This window comes from Pseudophryne corroboree, chromosome 6 (assembly GCF_028390025.1).
Source record: "Pseudophryne corroboree isolate aPseCor3 chromosome 6, aPseCor3.hap2, whole genome shotgun sequence".
Taxonomy (NCBI): domain Eukaryota; kingdom Metazoa; phylum Chordata; class Amphibia; order Anura; family Myobatrachidae; genus Pseudophryne; species Pseudophryne corroboree.
The window spans coordinates 597,149,357-597,175,421 of NC_086449.1; the positions used below are offsets into that span (position 1 = coordinate 597,149,357).

The following is a 26,065-nucleotide window of genomic DNA, read 5'->3' on the forward strand; positions in this document are numbered from 1 at the left end:
ATACACCAATATATAACCTCTATGCTCACCATCAGCTTACTGTATACACCAAAAGTATAATATAGCACGCTGCAAAAAGCATCAAACCTAGGGACTAATTCAGACCTGTTCGCTGCTGTGTATTTTCGCACAGCATTCGATCAGGTCTGAACTGCACATGTGCCGGTGCTGCAGTGCGCCCTGCGATCGCCTCTATCTGATTGACAGGCAGGGGCTGTTGCTGGGCGGCCGGCATCAGCGTTTGGACACTGTTTTAGAGGCGTGGTCAGGGCAACTCAGGCGTGCCCGGACATGCGGGGAGGGCGGGCAGCGGCAATTGAGTGACGTCACACGCAACTGCTGCGACCTGGAGAGTGACCGGTAGATACATGCCAGCGTGCAGAAGCTACGCAGGTAGGGCTTCAAGTACAAAAGCCTAGCTGCTGCGCAATGTTTTCGTACTTGTGCGACGGGGTAGGGCCTGACATGTGGGGTGGACTAGCCCTGTGCTGAGCGTCCCCCCGCATGTCAGGGAAGCTGATTGTAGATGTGCTAAATTTAGCACATCAATGATTAGGTCTAAATTAGTACCCTGGAGTGGGACACAGCTGTAATTGATCTATTTCTTTTCAATTTGTTGCTCATTTCAGCATATTGTACCTACTGTATTCATACATTTTGGAAAGAAACAAGACATTTTGTGGGATTTTCATTGAAGTATCTTATTTGTAATATAATCATTATTGTGGACTTACATGGATGGAGAGTGGGGAAGGTCGGCCCAGAGGCAGAGTACCCACTGGGTGTGGAGCTGTGGATAATGTGGGTGGAGCTACAGTGGGGGATGGACATCAATAAGTTTTCATAGTTTGAGCAGTGGGGGTGGGTGTCATTATAACATGTCAACCTATCATATAAATGATACAATACCCTACCCTCCATCACACATATACCCTCTAACATACTCACACCCCCCAACCACCTCCCTCTGATAAACATATACCCAGCCCTGTCCCAGTCACACCCCTCTCACACACACATATACCCCAAATACCTACCGTTCACATATATGCTCCTGTCCCAGCCATCTACCTCTCACACGTATAAACACAGCCCTGAGTTGAGGACATTTCTATACAGATATCCTCATTTGCAGCTGCCAGGGTGGTAGTCTCGGCAGCCCCCAATGCCAATTATTTTCAGTAGTACAGTACTTATTTATTTATTTACTACTAGTTCTTTATATAGTGCACACATATTCTGCAGTGCTTTACAGAGAATATTTGGCCAGTAGAGCTTACAATCTACAGTATATTCCCTACCATATGTACATGCACACACATTCACACTAGGGATAAGTTAGGTTGGGAGTCAGTTAACCTACAGTACCAGAGTATATTTTTGGTTTGTGGGAGGAAACCGGAGTACCTCGAGGAAACCCATGAAAGTACGAGGAGAATATACTAAAATAAAATAACTGCACACAGTGGGGTAAATTTACTAAGGTCCCGATTTTGACCGAGATGCCGTTTTTTCTTCAAAGTGTCATCTCGGTCATTTACTAAACTCAAATCACGGCAGTGATCAGGGCATTCGTATTTTTTTGGAAGTAGTTGTAAAAAAAAACGAATGAATACACCATCGGTCAAAAAACGCCAGCAAATTAGTAGAACTCGGTCATTTACTAAAAAGTGCAAATCTCTAAAGAGGAAAACACTGCCGTGAAAAATTACAAATCGCAAAAAAGTGCTAAAAAAAAGCAGACCTGCTTTTTTGAGCCGTGATTGCATAGGCATGCAGGGATCCATGAGATCCGTGCATGTCTATCAGTGGGAAGGGGTGGGAAAGTAGTTTTTTTCTCAAAAGCCTAACCAGCCTCGGGCTGTTGCGCCTATGCGCTCCATTGTAACCAATGCTGGGAACTTTCTGCTCAGCGGTGACGTCACTTTAGGTCAACCGCAGGGCAGAAAGTTCCCAGCATTGGTTACAATGGAGGGCATAGGCGCTACATTGTAACACTGCCGCGTGCTGCCTGTCAGTGAGGACAGGAGCACACAGCTGATCAGGAGAGTGCTACAACAAGGCGCTCCCTGATTGGCTGAAGAAACCCACTTAGACAGAAGTCAGAGTGGGTTTGTGGCATTCGGGGAAAGGAGTTCCATGTGAAAACATGGGACCCCTTTCAGTTCGTGGCTCGTGTATTCGGTTTGTTATTTTTTTCAAGTACGTGGATTAAACATGGATGCCCCGAGGACCCTGGGACCTTGGATCTGGTGAGTAGAATTTTTCCAACAGGTACCCCTTGTATTCTACTGGAGAAGAGGACCGACCTGCGTGTGAACATAAGGTAAGTATGTTTGTATGTTTGTGTGCATGTATGTAATAAAACTTTACTTTCAAGGTGTGTGTGTCTTGTCTTTTTTTGGGTATTTTTTTAGTAATAGTACTACAGGTACCAGCGGGCCCGTTTTTCCGCCGCATGCTGGTACTTGTGGTTCTCCAAGTACCAGCATGCGGGGGAGGCTTGCTGGGACTTGTAGTATTGCTACTAAAAACAATATCTTTTCAATTACAACAAAGGCTATCAGCCCCCCCATCCGCAGCCCATTGGGTGGGGGGGGACAGCCTCGGGCTTCACCCCTGGCCCTTGGGTGGCTGGGGGGGGACCCCTTGATTGAAGGGGTCCCCACTCCCCCAGGGTACCCCGGCCAGGGGTGACTAGTTGGATTTTTGATGCCACGGCCGCAGGGCACTATATAAAAGTGACCCCCGGCTGTGGCATTATCTGTCCAGCTAGTGGAGCCCGGTGCTGGTTTTAAAAATACGGGGGACCCCTACTCTTTTTGTCCCCCGTATTTTTGGAACCAAGACCAGGCGCAGAGCCCGATGCTGGTTGCTTAAATATGGGGGAACCCCTGTCATTTTTTTTCCCATATTTCTGCAACCAGGATCGGCTCAAAAAGCCCGAGGCTGGTTATGCTTAAAAGGGAGGACACCACGCAATTTTTTTTAAAGATTTTACAGTGTTTCATTTAAAAAAAAAAAAAAATGAACCCCAGCACGGATCACACAGATCCGGCCGAGATTAATTGTAAAAAAGTCGGCAGTGTTTTGCTAATCACTGCCGTAAAAATAAAAAAAAAATAAAAACGAATGACATCGACATCGGAACAAAAGAAAAACCCGAATACGACAGCTTAGTAAATTAGTCGTAATCAATTCAAAAAGTTGCAGTTTTACACTTTCGATGTCATTCGTGATTGAACTTTGACCTTTTCCCGAAAATTACGAATGTTAGTAAATTTACCCCAGTGTATATAAATGCTTTTTATTCCATTTGCAGGCCAGTCCTCAAAATGAGAAAGCGGAAAAAATGAAATGTGTTGCTGACATATTGCTGCAAATAGCGGTAATTATATACCTTTTGTCTCTGTCATGGGTGAGAAATAAAGGGATATTTATTCATATTCATTTAACTACTTAACTGGCCAATATTTTTTCCCCAAAATTGTAGATTTTTTTAAATGATCAAATTATGTAAATAAAGCTTTTTAATCCATTTCAGTATAACTGTATTAAGAAATATACAGGTATGTTAATAAAATCATAGTGAGTAAGGGTAAATAGCTCTTATTTACTTAATTTGATAGTTTAGAAAATCAACAAGTTTGGGAATCTTAATAGAATCATACTTCCACTTCTTGCAGAACTTCACAGTGCCAGATGCGACAATGGTGTTTATTCCGAGTTGATCGCTCGTTATTTTTTTTTCGCAACGGAGCGATTAGTCTCTAATGCACATGCGCAATGTCAGCAGTGCGACTGCGCCAAGTAAATTTGCTATGCAGTTAGGTATTTTACTCACGGCATTACAAGGTTTTTTCATCGTTCTGGTGCTCGTAATGTGATTGACAGGAAGTGGGTGTTTCTGGGCGGAAACAGGCCGTTTTATGGGAGTGTGTGAAAAAACGCTACCGTTTCTGGGAAAAACGCGGGAGTGGCTGGAGAAACGGAGGAGTGTCTGGGCGAACGCTGGGTGTGTTTGTGACGTCAAACCAGGAACGAAACTGACTGAACTGATCGCAGATGCCGAGTAAGTCTGGAGCTACTCAGAAACTGTCTATTCGCAATTTTGAGAATCTTTAGTTCGAAATTCTGCTAAGCTAAGATTCACTCCCAGTAGGCGGCGGCTTAGCATGTGCAATGCTGCTAAAAGCAGTTTGCGAGCGAACAACTCGGAAACAACCCCAATGTCAGGGAAATCCCAGCCTGACGTTGTTGCATCAGATACAACTGTGGTAGAGTAGGTCATATTTGCATATTAGAACATATTACTATTTTAACAGAATTTTTAATTTCCATATTTTCCCTAATTATAATTTAGTTGGAGCCACATTAATAGCAATTTACATTGCATTTGATTAAAATTGCTTTTCATGCTGAAGAAAATTTACTTCTAAATTGTAACTGTATTAATAAACATTGTCATTCTCTAAATTGTTTTTTTTCCTTCACCTTTCAAGCAAATGTTAGCCGTACACATTAATGTTTCAGTACCAGATATTTTATTATCTATGGTGAGTCTGTTTTTCATTTTAAAATTGTTGTACAGCATTTACTCACACATAAAAACATTCACTGTCATTTTCTAAAATATTGGCATCAAATGGAGTCATAATGCTTTTTTTTTGTCATACTGCTGATTTTATTATTCATTTTTAAATAGTTTTATATGTCTTTATATACAGTATGTAGTTTTTATTATTGCTGTTAGCATTACTCAGTACCAGTATATTATTATCTGCTGTACAATCACAGAATGCTTGCTTATTCACTTCAGTTAACAATTTTTACATACACATTGGGGTAAATTTACTAACATGGGAGATTTTTAGAACTGGTGATGTTGCCCATGGCAAACAATCAGATTCTACTTACCATTTATCTTGCTGCTTCTAGCAGATAATAGATATAATCTGATTGATTGCTATGGGCAACATCACCAGTTCTAAAACTCTCCCACTATAGTAAATTTACCCCATTGTGTAATTATTTCATTATTTTCATAACACACAAATGAAGTCCAACAATTGACTGACAAGTTTCTCCATTAGAAATATAATGGTCCTTTAATCTTCATAAGGTATTTGTATGATCAGTCCTCTAGTGTGACTTAATAGGACATTTAGATAGTGGGGTATATTTACTAAAATTCATATTTTTCAGAATGAGATTAAAGTTCAAACACGAATGACATCGAATGTGTAAGTTTGCAACTTTTTGAATTTATTATGACTCATTTACTGAGCTGTCGCATTTTACATTATCGTGTTTTCCGATGTCGATGTCATTCGTATTTTTTGGCAGTGTTTTACGGGAGTGAATAGTAAAACACTGCCGACACTAAAACAATGAAACTCGGACGGATCTGTGAGATCCGTGCAGGGCTTCATTGTGCATCTTTAAAAAAATAAAAAATAGTTTAAAATCGCAAAAAAAAATGTGTGGTGTCCCCCCTCCTAAGCAAAACCAGCATCGGGCTCTTTGAGCCAGCCTTGGTTGAAAAAATATGAGGAAAAAAATGACTGGAGTTCACCCATATTTAATCAACCAGCACCGGGCTCTGTGCCTGGTCCTGGTGCAAAAAATACGGGGGACAAAAAGCGTAGGGGTCCCCCGTATTTTTAACAACAGCACCGGGCTCCACTAGTCAGAGAGATAATGCCACAGCCGGGGGACACTTTTATATAGGTCCCTGCGGCCCTGGCATTAAATCACTAACTAGTCACCCCTGGCCGGGGTACCCTGGATGAGTGGGGACCCCTTAAAGCAAGGGGTCCCCCCCTCCAGCCACCCAAGGGCCAGGGGTGAAGCCCGAGGCTGTCCCCCCAATCCATGGGCTGCAGATGGGGGGCTGATAGCCAAGTGTAAAATAAAAGAATATTGTTTTTTGCACAAGAACTACAAGTCCCTGCAAGCCTCCCCCGCAAGCTGGTACTTGGAGAACCACATGTACCAGCATGCGGGGTTAAATGGGCACGCAGGTACCTATAGTTCTTCTGCAAAAAAAATACCCAAATAAAAACAGGACACACACACCTTGAAAGTACAACTTTATTACATATATTCCAACACACACATACTTACCTATGTTCAGCTGCCAACTCTGCCCACGTCTCAACGTAGATTCCAGGGTACATGCTGGTGTTAAAAAGACGGGGGACCACTACGCTTTTTGTCCCCCGTATTTTTTGCACCAGGACCAGGTGCAGAGCCCGGTGCTGGTTGATTAAATATGGAGGAACCCCAGTCATTTTTTTCCTCATATTTTTTCAACCAGGACCGGCTCAAAGAGCCCGAGGCTGGTTTTGCTTAGGAGGGGGGACCCCAAGCATTTTTTTCCAACTTTTACACTATTTCCCACCCCTTCCCACTGATAATCATGCACGGATCTCATGGATCTGTGCATGCCTATCAGAACACGGTAAAAAAAAGCAGGTCTATTTTGAAACTGCTTTTTTTTACGATTTGTATTTTTTATCACGGCAGTGTTTGGCTATTGCCGGCAGAGTTTGTGAAATACACTTTTTAGTAAATTACCGAGTTGTATAAAAAAAAAGTCGTATTTGACCGATATATGTATTCATTCGTATTTTTTTGCTTTGACTTAAAAAAAAATACGAATGCCCTCATCACTGACGAGATTTGCGTTTAGTAATTTCCAGAGATGACACTTTGAAGAAGAAACACGATCTTGGTCAAAATCGGGAGCTTAGTAAACATACCCCAGTGTCTCAACAGTCTGACACAGGGGAATATTTAATAAGGTATGGATTTATAGAAGTGGAGATAGTGCATGTTTCTGATAGCAACCAATCAGATTCCAGCTATTATCGTCTAGAATTGCTAGATAACTGATAAGTAAAATCTGATTGGTTGCTATGGGAAACATCTCTACTTCTATAAACCTGCACCTCAGTAAATATAGTCCACTGTATCTAAAGTAGGTAAATATCTTCAGATGTTGCAGGATTTTAAGTATTATACAGGGTGATTCAAAAGTCGCAGTACACACTTGTCAAAGTCGCAATACACCCTTTTGTTTCAAAAACTGTGCAGAAAATGGGAAAACTGACTTAGATTGAAGACTGACGATTTCTAGATGGCGCCCATGTTTGGTACGTACCCTAAAAGATAGCCCACCTCACCCATACCTTACTAGAGTATTCAGTTTTGCCATATACATTCCTGGCAGCTGACACAAAATAACAGCTGATGGTGCTAGACTCACCTTGTCCTTAGATGCCCTTGCTTTGTTTTAGCTGAGTTTAGCTCTTCAATAGTCCAATACAAGGACGGTAATTCAGCAGTAAAGTTTCAGAAATATATTTTTCTTAATTTTTGGTATTTTAGAGTTTTAGAAGTAATATTTAATTAAATTAAAGAAATTTGCCTCCTTATAAGAAATTTATTTTCAACAGATTTTTGTAGTAAACCATTACTGTATAATCACCTGAAAGTGAGTGTAGGTAGATGCTGGCAACTTTTATTTCTGGGAGAATAAAGAGATAGCATACCACAGTACTGTACAAAAGAGAACAATACTTGTAAAATATCTTATCTAACTGGATAAGAAAAGCGAGAGACCAGGTGACAGAGAATGCTGGTCAAGAAACTAAAGGGGTGTACACACGGAGAGATTTGTGCTTATTTTCTAAGCTGCTTAGAAATCTAGCACGGATCAGTCCGTGTGTGTGCCCCATAGCGATAGTGATGCGCTGCCCCGCGCATAGCTATCGCTGGCTCAAATCTTGATTGCAGGCAGTCAAGATCTGGCTAGACCCTTATGCTCTCATTGAGCCTTGCAGTCTAGTTAGGATCGGGCTAGCACACATTGCGCTGAGCCCGAATTGGGCCGTGTGTACCCCCATTAAGGAACATACCCCAAAACAAACAAGTGTCACCTTTGATTTACACCCCTAAACCACAGTCAATATTATTTATCTTACATAAGTAATTGATGTGTTGGAAGAGAATAAAGGAGCGTACTTCAGTTTGAGATTGTCCAGTGTCCATTCTTCTAGTATCTGTATATGTACTGAAACATTACACCTGTATCATCTCAATTACTAATCTGGTTATTAAACTTGCATATACATAGGCTCTTATAGACTTTTTCCCCATATTCCTAGCTGTCTACATAAAGGGTAGAAAGAACTGAGCTAGAAAGACCACAGGGCTAGGTGCACATACTTGTATAAATCTCACATGTCATTCAGGGGCATATTGGTATGGGAAACCAACCCAGGAAATTTCTTAAAGCAGCCCTAAAGGGAGAGGGTCTCTTAAGTGGTGGGGTTTGTGGATGGGGGCGGGATACCGTCTCATAGGGCCTGATACTGAGTTGGCCGCAGTTGCAGCCTGCCTTGCATCTTTTTCTGTATTTGCATCCTTTACTCTATGCTAATGTTGCAACAAAGCCCTTTCCTGGTATACATCTGTGCATCTGAATATGCAAGTATTGAGACACCTGCAGTGTCTACAGATGCTGTAATCATGCTTTGTGCATCTTTAGACACCACCATCAGTCGCACCATTGAAACTTCCTCCAGCCGTAGGCTAGATGCAGATCATCTGTCTGAGTATGGCCTCCAATGTGAGCAATTCAGCATCTCTGTATGCAGTAACTATCAGCAACATGCCCATGTGAACCCAATAACACACCAATACTATGTTATATCTGCATCTGATTAGCCAAGCCCCTGTAACTGCACAGGTAACCCAAACACATGTCTAATACACTTCTTAGTGCATGCGTCTGACCCTGTACTGCATCTCTACAAACACCAGTGAGATATATGTGCAGTGCAGATAGAAATAAGAAATATTACTCCATTACTGTACTGTATGTCTGACATCATTGCTGCAGACAAGCCTGTTGGAAGCCGGTTCCTGGTTTAAAATGGACTCTAACTACTAACAGACTTGGCAGATAAGCCAGTTTTAACTTTTATGTGCACCAACCTGCTTCTTTTATATTTGATATACAGATGTATCCAGTGCCGCGCTCATCCATCCTGCAGCATGGCGTATTCGCAATGTAGGCATGGCAAGTATGACTAGGATGCGTGTGTGCATCTAAGTACGCATGCCCATTGGAATACATACCGTAGGCGGCGTACTCAGATGCAGCTCAATGTGTTTAGGCGCACCAATACACCTAGGTGTGTGACATGTGCTCCCATGCAGCCAAGTCGCAGGCTGGATGAGCATGGCTACATTACATCTGTATACAAGGTGATGATTTTTCAAAGCCTACAGGTCTTTTCTTCAGGTCATGCAACGTGATACAAACAGAAAATGCAGTATCACGTTGCTTGAACTGATAAAAAAGGCCTGTGTGACTTGAAATGCAATAATTAAGGTCTGTTATGCTGTAATTGAATACCATACCCCTTACACCAGTCTGCAGAGTGCCACCTTGTTTCTTCAGAGAAGTGCACTGCTTTTTCTCACAGAGAATTACTCTTTATATGTCTAATAGGAGATCAACAATGGGTGGTATTCATGTGACCGGCGGTTAGCAGACCAACGGTCACATGACCTCCCCCAATATCCTGCCCCCTCACTATCCCGATGGACCAACAGGGACTATTTCCATTTGTGTGTGTCTTCGACACCCATAGAGTGGGAAGAGAACCCATGGCTACTGCAGGTCGCCACCGAGCCCGCAATGCAGCAAGCGCAGGGATCCCGCAAGGGTCTTGCTGCACTCGCCCCTCCCCGCCAGGATCCCGGCATCGGTATGCTGCCGGGATCCTGGAGTTGGTATGCTGACCGGCAGTTAGGAGACCATCGGAGACCACACTCGTCAACAACACCCACCATAGTACCTTTCATTATGTACACAGAGCCCATCACCATACTACTCCTCAGTATCCATAGTGCCCAACATGGTATTCCCCAGTACACACGGCACCTCTATATATCACATAGTACAGCACCCCCACATTACCCCTAGTATATACAGCTCACCCTTATTAGCCCCCAATTCATAGTGCCCCCTTATTACCTCCAATACACACAGCACACTTGTATTACCCCAGTACAAAGTTCTCCCCCAGTACACACAGTTCCCCCATATTACCCTCCAGTACATACAGTGTGCCAATATTGCTACCCAATATGCCCATATTACCCCACCAGTACATTTAGCACACCATTACCACCAGTACATTCAGCTAGACAAAACTGCCGCTGCACAACTCAGTCACCAGACATCTCCAGCGGCACGACCTACCTCTACTGAAACTCTCACATACAGCCACAGGCACAGCTCAGTGTGCTGTGCCCTAAGCTCGGCGGCAACCCTGTCCCTGTGTGACTGCGTCTGCTGATGAGAGAGGGAAGATGGCCTGCCGGTAAGTGGTCCTGGTCTCCGGGCATCCCAATCCGCCCCTGCATGTCATTCCACACCACCGGCATAGCAAGATTTTAATAGGATGAAAAGCAATAATGGAAAAGTAGCTGCCCCAATATTTCAGTGTGGAAAATTCAGCAACCACTGCAGAGACACACAGATAAGCAGTTGCAGGTTAGTGGCTACCCTACCTGACTGTGGCTCCTTGACCTAAACCATAACCTGTAGCTACCCAAGTATAGTCACCAGCCAAGTGGTAGCTTCTGCTCTTTTGCCTGCATCAATCAAAAACAAGACCTGAAGCTCAGCCAGGTACAAGTGTCAAGAGCTTAGCACAGCGGGTTTAGACAAAGTAGAAACAAGAGCAAGAAGACCCATTGGTGCCCCCCTGCCCCTAAAAACCTCCCCCAAAATCCCCAACACATTATTGTTTTTATTGTGTACTTAATACAAAGATAACCTGGACTATATGCCACTTTCTCTGCAGTGGAGAATCTCTTAAGAAATTGATCCTCATTAGGCAGACAGAGTCTTTTATCATTATTCATGGACAAGTGCAAGGATGTTATTTTTTAAAATACAATTTATGACATTTTGTTTTTTATTTATTTCATTTATTTTGTTTCTGATTTTTATGTGCTTTGTTTAGAACATTTCACCTGCAGCTGTTAATGCATATAAGGTAAGTTTAAAAAAAAATTATTATTATTATTATTATTATTATTATTATACACCACAAGGTATCTGCAGTGCCATACAGTGACAATGAAATTCCATAATTATTGCAAGAATACATCGAACTTTTATAAAAACATTTGAATAACTAAAAACTGTGGGGATATGTGGAGTAGAGGGTAGAACTGAGACACTTGCTAAAGCCTGAGAGAGGAAGCAATGATGGGTTGCACATTAGGCGAGTAGGGATCAAATAGCACTGAAAGAGCTTGTAACCACTAATACTTCATTCACATTGCCATTGCAGAGTCACACCCGGGAATTGGATACATGTCCTTCCCGGGTGTGACACGGCATTGTACCTGTGCAATGTGAACGGAGTGGCTTCCCAACCCGGCATATTGCCATTTTGGGGTGGGGCCAGAGACAGCACTGGGGAAAGGGCAGAGGCGGCGCTGGAGATGACATCAACTCCAGCTCCACCGCTCCCTATGCTGTGAACAAGTGCCAGGTCGCATCAACCTGGATAACCCGTTCACATTGCGCCTGACCTGGTAATAACCTGGGAATAACCCTTCTTTATTCCCGGGTTGAATAACCGGGTCAGGTGACCTGGGGATTCAGCACTGACCCATTCACACTGCACAGCAACCCGTGTCGACCTGGCAAAATACCTGTTCAATACTGGGGGTTTGATGCAGTGTGAACAGGGTATAAGTGTATAGACAGACAAGAAACAGTGGGAAAATGTGAACAGGGGAACATATGCAAATAGGTGACTAGGATAGTGCTAGGAGAAGAGAACAAAGGAAAAGGGCCCTCCCTGCCCTTGACAGCTTCCAGTGGAATGGTAGCAACAAGGATGGTGAAATGACTGACTGGCTAACATGAAGGAGTGCTTCTTGAGAGTCAGAAATGTAGGAGGAAGTAGAATGATTGAGGACTGATTAGTGACAGTGAGTTTTAACTTTTGTTTTCTGTGTTGGATTGGAGAGCTAGTGAAGCAATGTGTAGTGGAGGAGGATGACATAGAGTGGCATTAGAGGCAAAGGAGATGGGCAGCAGCATTAATGATAGTCTGCACTGAACAGTAGCGGATCTTGCCACGGGCAAGCAGGACATTTGCCAGGGCCGCCGTGTTCCGGAGGGCGCCGGCGCCATACGGATGGCGCCGCACCATGGCAAGATCCGCTGCTGCTGTGACCCCCACTGCCCGGTCTGTCCCTCTCCCCACCGCTGTGAAGGGAACTAGACACGTAGCGTCAAGTTTCCCTTCGTGGAGAGGACCTTTACTGTGCGGTGCGTGATGACGTCATCGTGCACAGCACATCATTTCAGCGGCGCTCATACTGTACAGGGGGTGTAAATGACCACGCCCCCTGTATGAAGCCACGCCCCTATTGCCTGCCCGGGGAGCTGAAAGCGATTGAACCGGCCCTGGCACTGAAATAAGTTGAGTGAGAGGAAGGCCAAAGTGGAAGAGATAAAGTAGCAGTAATATAGTAGTAGATGATGAGTGCATGAATGAGATATAGGTCTTATCCTTATGACTGTGATGGTAATTGGGGGGGTGTCGGTAATGTTTTTGGGGCAGCTGCATGATGTCACGTGCAGCTGCTACGATAGCAAAAATGGGGGGACAACCACAATTGGGGAGTCGACTACAATTGCTAGGACCACAATCAGATTGCGATCACATTGCAATCGGATTGAGGTTGCAGCTGCGGGGCAGGAATTAGCATGCTGGGCGGCCTTGCTATGAGATGAGCGGCCCCCAGCATGCTACAGAAAGGATTGCAGAGTCTGCTTTTTAGTAGAATCTACATTCTGTGCTGAATAGGGTCCACTAGCCATTAAATTATTGTCATTTTCTTTCTTTTACATTACATTCTTCTTTGAATGGGATCTAACGGAAAATCAATTGACCAAAAACAGTCATTAAATAATTACCTACAGTATATCAAATGCTTTGTGTTATGCATAACTATATAATTATATGAGAATTGTCAGCGTCTGGAGTCTTACCGGTACGCTGGGCCACGGGGCTGGCTTCCTTGGCGATGTGCGGGCAGCGGCGGAGGTGGGCTACTGCACCGGATCCGTGGGCAGCAGTAGCGGCGGTGAGGAAGTCCGCTCATGGCGGTGGGACACCGCTACAGTGGGTCACTCTTGCTGAGTCGTTGCTAGGAGACCAGGGGCAGTGAGCAATGTGGCTTTGCAAAAAGGTCTGCATTACTGGGCGCCACCATGTTGGAGACCAAGTTTTAAGCATAGTTCCTGTTTCCTGTTTCTTCTAGCCAATCCAGGGGAAGCTCTCCCTATAAAAGGGGGTGGTTTAGGACAGGGATGCCAGTGCTTCAAGTTACAACCCTGTTGTTGGTGCTTTAGCCTGTGCTCCCAGGATTCCTGCTGTATTCTGGTTCCTCCTGATCCTGCTTGGTTGGTTCTCTGTTGCTGCGGCAGCCCTGCCGTTTCTAGCCTGCTACTGCCTGTGGAAGTGCTCCTGGAAAACCCGGTCCAGTAAGAATCTCTGGGCACAGTCGGCCCCCGGGTCTTCTGCCTCATCTTTCAAGCCACACTCCACAGATCTCCTTCACCAGCCACACCTTTGTACCACCAACCACAGCCTGCAGATTATTTTCTTCAGCTTCGTTTTCCAAACCACAGTCCACAGTCCTTGTCTCCAGCCACGTCATCAACCACCATCCACAGTTCCACAGTTTATCATCTACAGTCTCGTCTTTCAAACCGCAGTCCACAGTTCTTTGCCTCCAGCCACGTCTTTAACCACTAGCCACAGTTCCGCAGTTCATTAATCACAACCTCGTCTTTCAAGCCACAACCCGCAGTTCTTTATCTGCAATTACGTTCCTTGCTCCAGCCTCAGTTCTCTACCTCAGCCCTGTATATAATAAATCTTTTCTATTGACTCTCAAACCCCGCCTACGTTCTTCATTGCTCCGTGCCCCATGCTAAGGAACTATATCCAAACCCCTCATCTTGTTCATCCTCAGCCTGCTACCTCCTCGGGCAAACCTCAACTGCCGGATCCTCAAACTCAGATGTGACTGTAAGCACTGGCCCAATGAATTTGACGGGTGATCAGGACTCAGGAGGGGATTCAACTGCAGATATCTGGTCTCACTTAAGTAAGCAGGAGGCCACACAATCTCAAATCATTCAGTTCATGCAGAGTATGTCCAAACATCTCGATTCTCTCTGTGATGCCATGATGGCCCCTCAAGTATCTACAGCTGCTCCCACATTAGCACCTCCGGTCCCACTTCCTCCTGTACCATTACCACTTCCTCGGTTGCATTTGCCATCTCCCAGTAAATTCAATGGGAATCCAAAACAATGCCGCGGGTTTCTTAACCAGTGCAAAATCCAGTTCGAGCTACAGTCGGCCAACTTCCCATCAGCACGAACCAAAGTAGCCTATATAATTTCTTTACTTACTGGGCAAGCGTTGGAATGGGCTTCACATTTGTGGAATGGGATGGATCCCATCTTATCTAACTACTTAGAATTCATGGCCACCTTTCGAAGAATCTTTGACGAACTGGGCAGGACTTCTGCCGCCTCACTGGAGATCCTGCGCCTGTGTCAGGGCACGCATACGGTCAGTTAGTACGTGATCCAGTTTCGCACCCTTTCCTCAGAACTGAACTGGAACGAGGAGGCTCTCATTGCAGCTTTCTGGAGCAGTCTCTCCGAAAAGATCAAAGATGACCTCACAACTCAGGACGTACCTGATAAATTGGGTAAACTAATTTCTTTATGCAATAAGTTAGACCTGAGGTACAGAGAACGCTGTATGGAGAGGTTGCGGTTAGATCGCCCTAAGCCTAGAGTTGTTCTTCCACCAACACCATCATCACCAACTGCGGAAGAACCCATGCAGATTAATCGCTCCCGCCTCTCCAATGAAGAACGTCAGAGACGGCAACAAGTGAACCTCTGCCTGTATTGTGGTGCATCTGATCACTTTGTTAAAACTTGCAATCTACGTCCGGGAAATGCCCGCTCCTAATTTGTGCTGGAGAGGTCAAGCTAGGAGAATTCTCAGAATTACATACCAAGAAAGAGTCTGTCTTGTTAACCCAATTGGAGCTCCCTTCTTCTTCTCTTCTCATCCCTGCACTACTCGACTCTGGAGCCGCCGAAAGCTTCATTACGTCAGCTGTGGTCAAACGATCTGGAATACAAACGGTTCCTTTGGATCATACCATTTCTGTTACCATGGTGGATGGACGTTATATCCCTGATGGTATTATATCCTTTCGTACTATACCTCTCAAGATGAAGGTCGGAGATCTCCATTCAGAAAAAATCTCTTTCCTTGTAATTCCTAAAGCCTCTCATGAACTAATCCTAGGGTTTCCATAGTTAATCATACACAATCCCCACATAGATTGGCAAACTATGGATGTTATCTCTTGGGGACAAGACTGCTTTCAGAACTGTTTACCTTCAGTTAGACCTCTCTGTTCTTCCAGCCCTTCAAGCCTTCCTGTGGAGTACCAAGCTTTTCAAGATGTTTTCAGTAAGCATGGGGCGGACACCTTGCCTCCGCATGGTACTTGGGATTGTCCCATTGAGCTAGTACCCGGTAAGACTCCTCCCCGAGGTCAAATTTACCCTCTCTCACTTCCCGAGACACAGGCCATGTCGGAGTATATCCTGGAGAACTTGGAGAAAGGGTTCATCAGGTCTTCTATATCTCCGGCCAGAGTGGGGTTTTTCTTCGTAAAAAGAAGGATGGGGGGTTGCGGCCCTGTATTGACTATAGAGGTCTCAATGACATAACAGTTAAGAACAGATATCCGTTACCTCTGATTCCAGAACTGTTCGACCGTGTTAAAGGAGCTACTGTATTTACTAAGCTGGACTTACGTGGGGCCTACAATCTTATACGTATTCGCCCAGGGGACGAATGGAAGATGGCATTTAATACCCGCGATGGCCATTACGAATACCTCATAATACCTTTTGGCCTATGTAACGCCCCAGCCGTCTTTCAAGAGTTTGTTAATGAAATCTTCAGAGATCTCCTCTATGACTGCTTAGTAGTATATCTAGATGACATCCTCATTTTTTCTAGGGATCTGAAGACCCATCGGGAACAAGTCAAATAAGTGTTAACTCATTTAAGAAGGAATCAGTTATTCTGTAAGTTAGAGAAGTGCACTTTTGAAGTACCCACGATTCCATTCCTCGGTTACATTCTTTCAGGGCAGAGGTTACAGATGGACCCCGCTAAAGTCCAGGCGATTCAGGATTGGGCACTTCCAGCTACCCTTAAAGGAATTCAATGCTTCCTGGGGTTCACTAACTTCTACCGAAGATTCATTAAAAATTATTCTTCTGTCATAGCTCCTATAACCGCATTAACTAGGAAGGGCGCCGATCCTGCCTAGTGGTCCCTGGAGGCTTTGGAAGCTTTTTCATCTTTAAAGGAGGCCTTCATGACTGCTCCAGTCCTTCAACAAGCTGATCTCAGCCGTCCGTTCTTGGTGGAGGTTGATGCCTCTACTGTAGGAGTCGGAGCAGTATTATCCCAGCATTTCGAGGACAAGAAGGTCCATCCTTGTGCATTCTTCTCGCGAAGATTCTCCCCCGCTGAACAGAATTATGCTATTGGGGAACAGGAATTACTGGCAATTAAGTTGGACTTTGAGGAGTGGATGTATTTGTTGGAGGGAGCCCAACAACCAATTTCGGTGACCATGGATCACAAGAACCTCCTGTATCTACAGTCAGCCCGATGTCTGAACCCACGCCAAGCAAGATGGGCACTCTTCTGTACCCGTTTTAATTTCAAACTCAGTTACTGATCAGGTTCCCTCAACAAAAAGGCAGATGCATTATCTCATTCCCCAAGTTCAGAAGAACCCTCTGACCGTTCAAAAGAGCAATTTATCCTGGAATCCACCTCTTTTTCTGCAACTAATACCTCTCCACTTCCTCCTCCAGGGAAGATCTTTGTTGCACCAAATCTTTGCAAGAAACTTCTTACATGGGCTCACTCCTCCTTCATGGGCCATGCGGGCAGTCAAAAGACACTTAAATTCATTCAGCGCTCCTACTGGTGTCCTCATCTCAGGACTGATGTTCAGGAATTCGTAGCTGCCTGTCCAAAATGTGCCCAGCATAAAACTTCCAAAAATCCACCAGCCGGGTTACTCAATCCTTTGCCGGTACCACTAAGACCATGGGCGCATATTACTATGGACTTTATTACAGATTTACCTACGTCTGGTGGGCGGAACACCGTATGGGTCATAGTTGACCGATTCTCTAAAATGGCACACTTTGTTCCACTGGCTAATCTTTCATCTGCATCCCAGTTGGAAAAATTGTTTATAGCAGAGATCTTTCGACTCCATGGTTTACCACAGGAAATCGTGTCTGATAGAGGTCCTCAATTTGTGGCCAAGTTTTGGAGATCCCTATGTTCTGCTCTTGGCTTGAAGTTAAAATTCTCAGGATATTATCCCCAAACATATGGTCAAACAGAGAGAGTGAACCAGGAGCTGGAGACTTTTCTGCGTTTATTCATGTCCTCCTCACAGGACGACTGGCTGGACTTCCTCCCATTTGCAGAATTTGCCCATAACAATCTTTATCACTCTGCCCCAAAATCTTCTCCATTCTTCATTAATTACATCCAAGAGTTCCTGACTTCCAACTTCTGCCTACGCTCGAAGTTCCTGCCGCAAAGTCAACACTTTGACAATTTACTGAAGCCTAGAAACAAATTCACAAGACTTTGCTCAAGACATCCAAGAGATATAAGACCTATGCAGATCTGAAATGAAAAGCTGTACCAAGCCTTAAGGTAGGAGATCGGGTTTGGGTTTCCACATGTAACCTAAGATTAAAGGTTCCTACAAAAAAGTTTGCTAAAAGATTGGGCCTTACCCAATCGAAATAGTGTTGAATACTGTGGCTTACAAAGTGAAATTACCTCTGCAGTTAAGAATTCCTAATGCATTTCATATTTCTCTCTTAAAACCATTGGTCCTTAATCGGTTCAAAGCCGCTCTGCCTAAATCACCCAAGATCCAATCAGCACATGGAGACGAATTTGAGATTCACAAAATCCTCGATTCTTGCAGACGTTATGGTCACATCCAGTAGCTTGTTGATTGAAAGGGGTATGGGCCAGAGGAGAGATCTTTGGTAGATGCAGAGGTTGTCCATGCTCCAAGACTTCTTCGGACATTTCATGCCAAGTTTCCAACTAAACCACATAGGTGTCCGGAGTACATCCACAAAGGGGGAGTACAGTCAGAGTCCCGAGTCTTACAGGTACGCTGGGGCCGCGTGCCTGGCTTCCTTGGCGATGTGCGGGCAGCAGCGGAGGTGGGCTGCTGCGCCGGATCCGTGGGCAGCAGTAGCGGTGGTGAGGGGGTCCGCTCTTGGCGGTGGGACGCAGCTACAGTGGGTCGCTCTTGCTAAGCCGTTGCTAGGAGACCAGGGGCAGTGAGCAATGTGGCTTTGCAAAAAGGTCTGCATTACTGGGAGCCGCCAAGTTGGAGACCAAGTTTTAAGCATAGTTCCTGTTTCCTGTTTCTTCTAGCCAATCCAGGGGAAGCTCTCCCTATAAAAGGGGGCTGGTTTAGGACAGGGATGCCAGTGCTTCAAATTACAACCCTGTTGTTGGTGCTTTAGCCTGTGCTCCCAGGATTCCTGCTGTATTCTGGTTCCTCCTGATCCTGCTTGGTTGGTTCTCTGTTGCTGCGGCAGCCCTGCCGTTTCTAGCCTGCTACTGCCTGTGGAAGTGCTCCTGGAAAACCCGGTCCAGTAAGACTCTCTGGGCACAGTCGGCCCCCGGGTCTTCTGCCTCATCTTTCAAGCCACACTCCACAGATCTCCTTCACCAGCCACACCTTTGTACCACCAACCACAGCCTGCAGATTATTATCTTCAGCTTCGTTTTCCAAACCACAGTCCACAGTCCTTGTCTCCAGCCACGTCTTCAACCACCATCCACAGTTCCACAGTTTATCATCTACAGTCTCGTCTTTCAAACCGCAGTCCACAGTTCTTTGCCTCCAGCCACGTCTTTAACCACTAGCCACAGTTCCGCAGTTCATTAATCACAACCTTGTCTTTCAAGCCACAACCCGCAGTTCTTTATTTGCAATTACGTTCCTTGCTCCTGCCTCAGTTCTCTACCTCAGCCCTGTATATAATAAATATTTTCTATTGACTCTCAAACCCCGCCTACGTTCTTCATTGCTCCGTGCCCCATGCTAAGGAACTATATCCAAACCCCTCATCTTGTTCATCCTCAGCCTGCTACCTCCTCGGGCAAACCTCAACTGCCGGATCCTCAAACTCAGATGTGACTGTAAGCACTGGCCCAATGAATTTGACGGGTGATCAGGACTCAGGAGGGGATACAACTGCAGATATCTGGTCTCACTTAAGTAAGCAGGAGGCCACACAATCTCAAATCATTCAGTTCATGCAGAGTATGTCCAAACATCTCGATTCTCTCTGTGATGCCATGATGGCCCCTCAAGTATCTACAGCTGCTCCCACATTAGCACCTCCGGTCCTACTTCCTCCTGTACCATTACCACTTCCTCGGTTGCATTTGCCATCTCCCAGTAAATTCAATGGGAATCCAAAACAATGCCGCGGGTTTCTTAACCAGTGCAAAATCCAGTTCGAGCTACAGTCGGCCAACTTCCCATCAGCACGAACCAAAGTAGCCTATATAATGTCTTTACTTACTGGGCAAGCGTTGGAATGGGCTTCACATTTGTGGAATGGGATGGATCCCATCTTATCTAACTACTTAGAATTCATGGCCACCTTTCGAAGAATCTTTGACGAACTGGGCAGGACTTCTGCCGCCTCACTGGAGATCCTGCGCCTGTGTCAGGGCACGCATACGGTCAGTTAGTACGTGATCCAGTTTCGCACCCTTGCCTCAGAACTGAACTGGAACGAGGAGGCTCTCATTGCAGCTTTCTGGAGCAGTCTCTCCGAAAAGATCAAAGATGACCTCACAACTCAGGACGTACCTGATAAATTGGGTAAACTAATTTCTTTATGCAATAAGTTAGACCTGAGGTACAGAGAACGCTGTATGGAGAGGTTGCGGTTAGATCGCCCTAAGCCTAGAGTTGTTCTTCCACCAACACCATCATCACCAACTGCGGAAGAACCCATGCAGATTAATCGCTCCCGCCTCTCCAATGAAGAACGTCAGAGACGGCAACAAGTGAACCTCTGCCTGTATTGTGGTGCATCTGATCACTTTGTTAAAACTTGCAATCTACGTCCGGGAAATGCCCGCTCCTAATTTGTGCTGGAGAGGTCAAGCTAGGAGAATTCTCAGAATTACATACCAAGAAAGAGTCTGTCTTGTTAACCCAATTGGAGCTCCCTTCTTCTTCTCTTCTCATCCCTGCACTACTCGACTCTGGAGCCGCCGAAAGCTTCATTACGTCAGCTGTGGTCAAACGATCTGGAATACAAACGGTTCCTTTGGATCATACCATTTCTGTTACCATGGTGGATGGACGTTATATCCCTGATGGTATTATATCCTTTCGTACTATACCTCTCAAGATGAAGGTCGGAGATCTCCATTCAGAAAAAATCTCTTTCCTTGTAATTCCTAAAGCCTCTCATGAACTAATCCTAGGGTTTCCATAGTTAATCATACACAATCCCCACATAGATTGGCAAACTATGGATGTTATCTCTTGGGGACAAGACTGCTTTCAGAACTGTTTACCTTCAGTTAGACCTCTCTGTTCTTCCAGCCCTTCAAGCCTTCCTGTGGAGTACCAAGCTTTTCAAGATGTTTTCAGTAAGCATGGGGCAGACACCTTGCCTCCGCATGGTACTTGGGATTGTCCCATTGAGCTAGTACCCGGTAAGACTCCTCCCCGAGGTCAAATTTACCCTCTCTCACTTCCTGAGACACAGGCCATGTCGGAGTATATCCTGGAGAACTTGGAGAAAGGGTTCATCAGGTCTTCTATATCTCCGGCCAGAGTGGGGTTTTTCTTCGTAAAAAGAAGGATGGGGGGTTGCGGCCCTGTATTGACTATAGAGGTCTCAATGACATAACAGTTAAGAACAGATATCCGTTACCTCTGATTCCAGAACTGTTCGACCGTGTTAAAGGAGCTACTGTATTTACTAAGCTGGACTTACGTGGGGCCTACAATCTTATACGTATTCGCCCAGGGGACGAATGGAAGATGGCATTTAATACCCGCGATGGCCATTACGAATACCTCATAATGCCTTTTGGCCTATGTAACGCCCCAGCCGTCTTTCAAGAGTTTGTTAATGAAATCTTCAGAGATCTCCTCTATGACTGCTTAGTAGTATATCTAGATGACATCCTCATTTTTTCTAGGGATCTGAAGACCCATCGGGAACAAGTCAAATAAGTGTTAACTCATTTAAGAAGGAATCAGTTATTCTGTAAGTTAGAGAAGTGCACTTTTGAAGTACCCACGATTCCATTCCTCGGCTACATTCTTTCAGGGCAGAGGTTACAGATGGACCCCGCTAAAGTCCAGGCGATTCAGGATTGGGCACTTCCAGCTACCCTTAAAGGAATTCAATGCTTCCTGGGGTTCACTAACTTCTACCGAAGATTCATTAAAAATTATTCTTCTGTCATAGCTCCTATAACCGCATTAACTAGGAAGGGCGCCGATCCTGCCTAGTGGTCCCTGGAGGCTTTGGAAGCTTTTTCATCTTTAAAGGAGGCCTTCATGACTGCTCCAGTCCTTCAACAAGCTGATCTCAGCCGTCCGTTCTTGGTGGAGGTTGATGCCTCTACTGTAGGAGTCGGAGCAGTATTATCCCAGCATTTCGAGGACAAGAAGGTCCATCCTTGTGCATTCTTCTCGCGAAGATTCTCCCCCGCTGAACAGAATTACGCTATTGGGGAACAGGAATTACTGGCAATTAAGTTGGACTTTGAGGAGTGGATGTATTTGTTGGAGGGAGCCCAACAACCAATTTCGGTGACCATGGATCACAAGAACCTCCTGTGTCTACAGTCAGCCCGATGTCTGAACCCACGCCAAGCAAGATGGGCACTCTTCTGTACCCGTTTTAATTTCAAACTCAGTTACTGATCAGGTTCCCTCAACAAAAAGGCAGATGCATTATCTCATTCCCCAAGTTCAGAAGAACCCTCTGACCGTTCAAAAGAGCAATTTATCCTGGAATCCACCTCTTTTTCTGCAACTAATACCTCTCCACTTCCTCCTCCAGGGAAGATCTTTGTTGCACCAAATCTTTGCAAGAAACTTCTTACATGGGCTCACTCCTCCTTCATGGGCCATGCGGGCAGTCAAAAGACACTTAAATTCATTCAGCGCTCCTACTGGTGTCCTCATCTCAGGACTGATGTTCAGGAATTCGTAGCTGCCTGTCCAAAATGTGCCCAGCATAAAACTTCCAAAAATCCACCAGCCGGGTTACTCAATCCTTTGCCGGTACCACTAAGACCATGGGCGCATATTACTATGGACTTTATTACAGATTTACCTACGTCTGGTGGGCGGACACCGTATGGGTCATAGTTGACCGATTCTCTAAAATGGCACACTTTGTTCCACTGGCTAATCTTTCATCTGCATCCCAGTTGGAAAAATTGTTTATAGCAGAGATCTTTCGACTCCATGGTTTACCACAGGAAATTGTGTCTGATAGAGGTCCTCAATTTGTGGCCAAGTTTTGGAGATCCCTATGTTCTGCTATTGGCTTGAAGTTAAAATTCTCAGGATATTATCCCCAAACATATGGTCAAACAGAGAGAGTGAACAAGGAGCTGGAGACTTTTCTGCGTTTATTCATGTCCTCCTCACAGGACGACTGGCTGGACTTCCTCCCATTTGCAGAATTTGCCCATAACAATCTTTATCACTCTGCCCCAAAATCTTCTCCATTCTTCATTAATTACATCCAAGAGTTCCTGACTTCCAACTTCTGCCTACGCTCGAAGTTCCTGCCGCAAAGTCAACACTTTGACAATTTACTGAAGCCTAGAAACAAATTCACAAGACTTTGCTCAAGACATCCAAGAGATATAAGACCTATGCAGATCTGAAATGAAAAGCTGTACCAAGCCTTAAGGTAGGAGATCGGGTTTGGGTTTCCACATGTAACCTAAGATTAAAGGTTCCTACAAAAAAGTTTGCTAAAAGATTGGGCCTTACCCAATCGAAATAGTGTTGAATACTGTGGCTTACAAAGTGAAATTACCTCTGCAGTTAAGAATTCCTAATGCATTTCATATTTCTCTCTTAAAACCATTGGTCCTTAATCGGTTCAAAGCCGCTCTGCCTAAATCACCCAAGATCCAATCAGCACATGGAGACGAATTTGAGATTCACAAAATCCTCGATTCTTGCAGACGTTATGGTCACATCCAGTAGCTTGTTGATTGAAAGGGGTATGGGCCAGAGGAGAGATCTTGGGTAGATGCAGAGGTTGTCCATGCTCCAAGACTTCTTCGGACATTTCATGCCAAGTTTCCAACTAAACCACATAGGTGTCCGGAGTACATCCACAAAGGGGGAGTACAGTCAGAGTCCCGAGTCTTACCGGTACGCTGGGGCCGCGTGGCTGGCTTCCTTGGCGATGTGCGGGCAGCAGCGGAGGTGGGCTGCTGCGCCGGATCCGTGGGCAGCAGTAGCGGTGGTGAGGGGGTCCGCTCTTGGCGGTGGGACGCAGCTACAGTGGGTCGCTCTTGCTAAGCCGTTGCTAGGAGACCAGGGGCAGTGAGCAATGTGGCTTTGCAAAAAGGTCTGCATTACTGGGAGCCGCCAAGTTGGAGACCAAGTTTTAAGCATAGTTCCTGTTTCCTGTTTCTTCCAGCCAATCCAGGGGAAGCTCTCTCTATAAAAGGTTTAGGACAGGGATGCTAGTGATTCAAGTTACAACCCTGTTGTAGGTGCTTTAGCCTGTGCTCCCAGGATTCCTGCTGTATTCTGGTTCCTCCTGATCCTGTTTGGTCAGTTCTCTGTTGCTGCTGCAGCCCTACCGTTTCTAGCCTGCTACTGCCTGTGGAAGAGCTCCTGGAAAACCCGGTCCAGTAAGACTCTCTGGGCACAGTCGGCCCCCGGGTCTTCTGCCTCATCTTTCAAGCCACACTCCACAGATCTCCTTCACCAGCCACACCTTTGTACCACCAACCACAGCCTGCAGATTATTATCTTCAGCTTCGTTTTCCAAACCACAGTCCACAGTCCTTGTCTTCAGCCACGTCTTCAACCACCATCCACAGTTCCACAGTTTATCATCTACAGTCTCGTCTTTCAAACCGCAGTCCACAGTTCTTTGCCTCCAGCCACGTCTTTACCCACTATCCACAGTTCCGCAGTTCATTAATCACAACCTCATCTTTCAAGCCACAACCCGCAGTTCTTTATCTGCAATTACGTTCCTTAACCATCGTGCTCCAGCCTCAGTTCTCTACCTCAGCCCTGTATATAATAAATATTTTCTATTGACTCTCAAACCCCGCCTACGTTCTTTATTGATCCGTGTCCCATGCGAAGGAACGATATCCAACTGTTAGGATCTCCTGCTCTGTGCTGCCACGTTGCCATGGCAACCGGGAGGCAAGTGATAGCGAAGTAACCTGAGCGCAGCTGATACTCCGATCCGGGTTTTTACTGTGTAGTGGTTACAGGCTCTGTGCCTGGCAGGGAATCCAGCGCTGGTTTTGTGCTCACAGTCTGTGAGGTCTGAGTGGGGCGTGGACAGCACCATCCTCTCAGGCTAGGCAAATGCTGCTGAATCTTTGTTTGTTAGTTAGTTCCAGAGAGTTAGCTAGTACTGTGTGACTTTGTATTTACTTGTTGCTTACTGCAAATAGGCCTTGAGATTCGGTACTTCATTCTGCCGATCCGGACCTAGCAGTAAGACTGGAGTCAGTTGTTTAACCTGCTGGGGTTCTTTTGCTATTCTGTGAACCCAGCAGGTTTGCAGCTGTACTTTCAGACCTGCTTGCTTAATCCTCCCTCACTGTGCAGGGCGTCCAGGTGTCAGTTTAGTGGCAGTAAGCTGAACCTGTGCCCTGCAAGTGGGGGTTAGGATTGTGGATACTCTCCTTGTGTCTATATTTCTGTCTCTGACCAAGGAGTTTATTCCCACACCCGTTGGTAACCCTTTGGGGTTTTTTCTGTTGCTCTTAACAACATAATTTCGGGTGCTCCACATGTTAAATCACTACATCTCGCTTCATTGTCCGCTCTATTCCATCTGAGCATTCCTGACACTAGGGAGACACCCAGTTCCTGAGCCTTTGGGCTTCTCCGTTCACTTTGTGTTTATTAGTTATTCCATCACCTCCTGTGTATGTTATGTTATACTGTCTGTGAGTTCGTTTGCTACGCATCCCTCTCTGTTCATACACCGGTATACTCCTGTTAGCACTTGTTCATCCTCAGCCTGCTACCTCCTCGGGCAAACCTCAGCTTCCGGATACTCAAACTCTTCTAGACGTGACAAGACTAAGTTTACTGCTAAAGAGGTTCATCAAGTAAATAATAAAAATGTCTAATAAAATAAACTTTTGTTTCTAGACTGGAGACATCAACGCATTTTATGCATCTATATCGACGGATTTTTCAATGGAGATCAAATTTCTTTGGTAAGTTCACAGTACAATATTTTACTTGTTTATTAAGTTAAAAATTATAACTTTCACTATTGGATATCACACACAACTTAATAAGGTAAAGTTTGCATGCTTATGTTTTCTAAAATGTGTTCTTTCTTTTTGTTAAAAAAAACAAAAATTAAACTACAATTGTGTACACCATATCTAAGAATGTGTATTCCTTTTGTAAAAATTAAGCAAAAATGTTACTCAAAGACAAAATATAAAGACCAATGTAAGTAAATGACATAAATTGTTATTTGAGGGCTAATTCTCAGTTATATATCAAGTGCTATGCTCAGTTATTTCATGCATCTGTAGTACTGATG

At 45.0% G+C, this 26,065-nt stretch overlaps 1 long non-coding RNA gene across 1 annotated transcript; it reads left to right on the forward strand.

The window, feature by feature from the left end:
* The first annotated feature begins 3,315 nt into the window (after positions 1-3,315).
* On the forward strand, positions 3,316-25,714 carry LOC134935494 (uncharacterized). The gene is made up of 4 exons (XR_010180188.1): positions 3,316-3,388; positions 4,503-4,556; positions 11,049-11,081; positions 25,660-25,714. It is a non-coding gene; the product is annotated as an uncharacterized LOC134935494 (long non-coding RNA).
* The last annotated feature ends 351 nt before the right edge of the window (positions 25,715-26,065 follow it).